The sequence below is a fragment of the Myotis yumanensis genome, unplaced genomic scaffold (assembly GCF_028538775.1).
Source record: "Myotis yumanensis isolate MYYU_CA2020_CCGP unplaced genomic scaffold, mMyoYum1.0.hap1 SCAF_19, whole genome shotgun sequence".
NCBI classification, from domain to species: domain Eukaryota; kingdom Metazoa; phylum Chordata; class Mammalia; order Chiroptera; family Vespertilionidae; genus Myotis; species Myotis yumanensis.
Window position 1 is genome coordinate 10,328,440 of NW_027223770.1, and position 6,000 is coordinate 10,334,439.

A 6,000-nucleotide genomic window follows, 5' to 3' on the forward strand; every position below is an offset into this window, starting at 1 on the left:
AGTCTCCATGCAGAGATGGGAGCATTGCAGAGCCATAAATACAGTGGGAGGTTGTGCAATATGCCATGCGATTGCACATGTGCAATATGCCATGCGATATGCCATTTCCCTAAGCCTTGAAATCTTCAGCAAAGTTGCTAAGTGCATGAAATGCTGAGTGTGACTGGATTCCTTCTCAAAAATAGGGATGAGGCCAGACTTCTCATCTGAGTTTGACTCAGGCTAAAAGCAAGATAGCTCACATAGACATATGAGCCTGAGACAGGGAAACCCATGAGGAAGAGAGAAGCAAGAGAAAATAAGATACAGGAACAGGCAGAAATTGTGGGGAGATTTAAGGTGGCCCCAGATTTGGAGGTTTAGGTCTATGTCATGTTTAACCAGAGCTCAGGAACAAGGTGTGACAGATTAGATTATCATTCTCAATTCTTCACTCCCTTCTCCCATCTGATCTCGAAGTACATTAGATGAAGCAAGTGTATTTCCGTGGCCTGTTGATGTTGAACTTGGACTTGGCCATATGATTTTTTTGGCCAATAGAATGTGGGCAGAAGTGATATGCTAGTTCTGAGCCAAGGAGTTAAGAAACTTTACCTGTGCCTGCTTGCCCCTTTGTACTTCTGATATTTAACTCTCTGATCCAAAGAGGATGAAAGACACATAGAATAAACATGTAAAACATACCTGAACTGAACTCCAGCCAGGAGCCAAGGCCAGGTGATTCCAGCAGAGCTACCGAGCAAGAAAAGAAAGTGTTTGTTGTTACTGGATTGAAATATAATTCATGCCATAACATTCACCCATTTAAATAGTACAAATGTAATGGGGTGGGGTTTGTGGTTTTTTTTTTTAGCATATTCACAGTTGTGTAACCATCACTACAATCAATTTTAGAAATTTTCATCATGCAATAAGAATATTAGCTGGGTAGAGGTCTCATCAGAGACTCAAATGGGGAAGGACCTGCTTCTAAACTCAGTGAAGGTTCAGGATTCAATTCTTCATGGGCTGGTTGTGGACCGGAGGTCACCCTCAGTTTCTTGCCACGTGGGCCTCTCCATATGGCAGCTTACTTCATCAAAGCCAACAAAGGAGAGTGATAATAGGGAGAGTCTGCAAGCAAAGCAGTTGTTATAATCTTATGCGAGGAAATCACAGATGTGAAATCCTATCACCTCTGCTGTATTCTATTAGCTAAAAAGCAAATTATAGGTCACACTGAAGGAGAGAATATTACACGGGAGTGTGAATGCCCCCAGAACCACAAATGGGAACACAAAGAGAAGCCTGAGAGTTCCTTACGCATGTATGCTGTCAGTTAATTCATTTGTCTCTGTTTTTATGTAAGTACTTCCAACTCTCAAATTATCCCTACACTAGAAGCATGTCCATCTCTAACACTGGCAGCAGCACAACTTATGAACTTTCATCACATTTGGACAAAAATGGTTTTTTGCGGTCACAATTTAAGGGATGTGGAGAAGCTGGTCACTGGGAACACAGAAGTGAGTTATGTGTGTTCTCTGACCTCCAGGGGCTCCAGTCTGGAGCAGAAAGCATTTCATGGCATTTCACAGCCTCCCTAAAACTACTCCCAACATAACCCACATGTGGTTCCGACCCCAGGACCATCCAGAGACCAGTTTGAGCACACTGTTCTGCCCCAAACCACAAATCTAACCTCCAAAGCCTTGATGAATAGCAGATCTTGCTAAAGTTTCCAAGTGGAGACCAAGGATGGTATTATATCACACATTACAAGCCAAATGTTCTCAAACTTCTTCCTATATTAAACTTCCCTCTCCTCAGTCTCTATAATTCAGGCTGTCTCTCTTGCTCCTCCCATGCTAAACATCTTTATTATTCTGTAAGTCCTTTTTTTTTTTTTTAAATATATTTTATTGATTTTTTATAGAGAGGAAGGCAGAGAGATAGAGAGTCAGAAACATCGATGAGAGAGAAACATCGATCAGCTGCCTCCTGCACATCTCCCACTGGGGATGTGCCCGCAACCAAGGCACATGCCCCCAACCGGAATCGAACCCGGGACCCTTCAGTCCGCAGGCCGACGCTCTATCCACTGAGCCAAACCGGTTTCGGCTATTCTGTAAGTTCTTTTTTGCTTTTATATCCCACTTGGCAAAACAAAAGCTTCATGAGAAACCAAACCACTGTAAATGTGGGTCGATGGGGGTTTGCCTCCTTGGTTCTGAGGCAGCTCCATCTGAGCCCTTATGACCTTGAATGAGGTACTTACTGTCCCAGTTTCCTGGCCTTCATTCTGGCAAAGGCCCTAAAGGGAGAATGGCAGCTCCCTGTGGACCCCAGCCAAGCTTTTGAAGTTCTTGGAGGAAGGAGTCAGGATTCAGAAGGTCAAAAGCCATGTGGACCCTGGCCGGTTTAGGTCAGTGGATAGAATGTCAGCCTACAGACTGAAGAGTCCAGGGTTTGATTCCAGTCAAGGGCACATACCTCAGTTACAGGCTTGGTCCCTGGCCCTGGTCAGGGCACACGCAGGAGGCAACCAATCGATGTGTCTCTCTCACACTGATTTTCTCTCTTTCCGTCTCTCCCCCTCCCTTCCACTCAGTCTAAAAATCAATGAAAAAAACATCCTTGAGGATTAACAAAAATAAAGTAAAGCTTACATTAAAAAAAAAAAAAAAGCCCTGTGGACAGCATCTAAGAACCAGCTTCCAGAACACTGAAGTAACCTCAGCCAGGGTCCCTTGGGACAACTCAGAGTTTGAGGTTGAGCTGCTGGATATCTTGGTCACCATTCTGGAAGCCAGTCCTCCACCCTAGGCGACCTGCACCCTCACCCTCCTGTCTGTTGAGAATGGGTCTGTCTTCACTTGCTCCCCACATAAGTTCCCGCAGTGGCTTTAAATACCATCCGTAGGATGACTCATCAGTCTCCTGCCTGACTTCTCCCCTGAGTCCCAGACTCATTATCCAGCTGCTAGCTGATATGTCCACTGGGATGCCTAGTGGGCATAGCAACTTCCTGTGTCCAAAATGGAACTCCGTTTCGTCCTCCTCGCTCCCTAACCGCCCTCACCAAAACCTATTCCTCCTCCATCCTCTCCCTTTCAATAAGCGATTCCATCATCATCCACCAAGTTGCTTCAGTCAGAAACCAAGGAGTTATCCTTATTCTTCCCTTCCTCCCATCCCCCAACTATATTTATTTCATCTGCAATTTTTTTGACTTTCCTTTCAGAATGCACCCCCAATCTGTTTTCTCCCCTTTATCTCCGTGGCTCCCACCTTCTGTCCAGGACACCACTATCTCAGGCAGGTGACTGCAGTAGACTCCTCACTATGCTCCCTGCTTCCTCTCTTGCCACCGCACAGAGTATTCTCCACACAGAAGCCTGAGAAAAGATCATTCCCCTACTTGTATCTTTCAACTCTTTACACCGTTGACAAGCCCCTGCATGATTTGGCCCCTGCCCGCATCTGAACTTTAACTCCAACCACTCTCCCCCCTTTTCTGCTCTAGCCACACTGAAATCCTTTGTGTTTCCTAAACCCACCAAGCTTGATCCAACCTCAGGGCCTTTGCATGTCCTGTTTCTCTGCCAGGAATCCTCTCTTCCCTACCACCTACTGTGTCTGTGTAGCTAGCTCCTTCTTGCCATTCCAATCTCAGTCCAAAGGTCACTTTCTTGCAGACCCTCTCCCTAACTAAAACTGGCCCACCCACTCTCTCTCTCCACCACTGCCTAGTATCTCATCTTATTATTTTTCTTCCACAGTTCCTATTACTCTCTAATTATCTTATTTTTGTGTGTTTGCTTGCTTATTTGTTTAGCTTGTCTTCCCACTAGAATTTCAGCTCCACAAAGGCTGCTTGGTACACTGCTCGATCCCTAGCCCCTAGACCAGTGTCTGAAAGGACCTGCTCAGGGAATATCTCTCAAATTCATTCAGTCAGTCAGTCAGTCCACACATATTTATTGAGTGCTTACTGCTTAATGATTCAGGGAGCCTTGGGGTACTAGGGAAACTAAGCTGTCTGATGTAAGTGGGTTCAAATTCAGGATTCACCATTATCCAGCTCCGATTCCCCTATCCGAGCCTGTTTCCTCATCCTTACCCTAACACTAACCCTAGTGTTAGGGTTAGGGTTAGGGTGAGGACCCGAAAGCCCGGCCCCAGGAAGAAAACAATAAGGACGCGGTCTTGTACACGTCCAGGGTGATGCTCAGTAGTCAAGTGCCTTTGGAGCCGCCTCTTCTCTTTCTGCTCGAGGAATTATTTTTTTTTTCCACCTGTACATTTTTATTAAAAACACAATGCTTATGTACAAATGTCTGCGATGGTGCTTGATTCAAATTACATGTGTTCGTGTCTGAGGACAACTGTTGTGGGAGGGCGAGCTGAGCGCTGCATGCATGTGGTCATCTGCAACCCGACGGGAGGTGGACAGGCCACCCCACGTCCCGTGGCTCCTACAGGTAGAGGCTGGCGGCAAACACAATGTCTCTCTTGATTTTGGTGATGCCTTCCTCGAACTTATTCTCCAGCTCAGTGTTCCCGATGGCTTTCGCCGCCTGACACATCTGCCTCAGCAGCTCCTCCAGGCGCCGCATGCAGCGGATGATGCTGCCTTCAAAGACATCTGTCATTTTGCAGATGTGGGCAAATGTCGCCCCCGTGGCCCAGGTATGCACTATATCCATTAAGTGAGGTTTGAATGAGCTCAGGTACGTTTCCTCATCAATTTCCAATTTGGCTTCTGCTGAAACTTTTGCAATTCGTTTAGCACATTCCTGCATCTGGCGAAGGGGCCCCACCAACTGCTTGGTGAGCTTGGGCATCTCACTGGAGTTCTCTTGGAACACGAATACCTACTTGGTGCAATTGTTATACAAATTAGCTTGTAAAAGGCTACCAGACAGCCTGGCACATAGTAGGTACTCATTAAATGAGTACTTTAATTCCATGACCAAGGGTGAGCCTGTCTGCCAGAAATTATGGGCACAGGCCTGGGGACTCTGAGACAGCCGTGAAATGGCTGGATACCCAGGTGGGAGAGCTCAAGAATAGATGTGGGCAAGAGGACCCTCAGGCCAACTGGTGACCTACTTGGCCACAGGAACAAGAAGAAAAAAACCATAAACAGCCAGGGCAGCTTCTTGAACATACTGAGAGTGGGAATAGCCTGGGGCCACAGGATGTCTCCCAGGGGTCTCCCAGCTCCAGCCTCCAAGACTGGCAGTCAGGCCAAGGAGCATTTCAAGATCTCTGAGCCCTGCCTATCACCCAGCCCATCTAGATGTCCACCAGCCAGGGGATGAGAGAAGTCCAGCAGGTAATAAGACAGCAGCAAGGTCTGCAAACAGAAGTTGTCCTTCCATTCAATAGAAAACTGCAGCCACTAAAAAAGAATGAGGATGCTTTTTGTGCAGATATGAGTGGTCTCTATGAGATGCTGTTGAGTAAGAAAAGATGAATTTTAAAAAGACTAAATGAAAATAACATGTACATGTGTCTGCTCATGTATACCACCACTATCTCTGGAAGGATGTGTAAGAAGTTAGTGACAGTAGGTGTCTCTCTGGAGTGGAAATGAGTGGTTGAGGAAACAAACACATAATTCGAAAAGGAAAATGCAGCTGCCACCTACCTTTATCCCTCCTCTTGCACCAAAGGAAGTGAGTGACAGCATACTTCTTCCAGAATGATCTATCTACAAAAGTAAAGCTTAGTTCTATCCGTTCTCTCTATGTCATTCCTCTCTAAATCTCTTCAGTGAAACACAGCTGAGCAGACTGTATAAGTTCAAAAATAGTATTTGTTGAATGAGTGAGTAAATGAATAAATGCATGACTGAACCAGATCACATTTTATCTCTTGATCTTTATGTACTGAGATAGAAAGATGTGTTAAGTGAAAAAAGACTATCATAGAATATTAAGTCGAGAATGATCCTATTTTTGAAAAATAAAATAATCATATATACACAAAATTACACTTCATATTAGTATATCC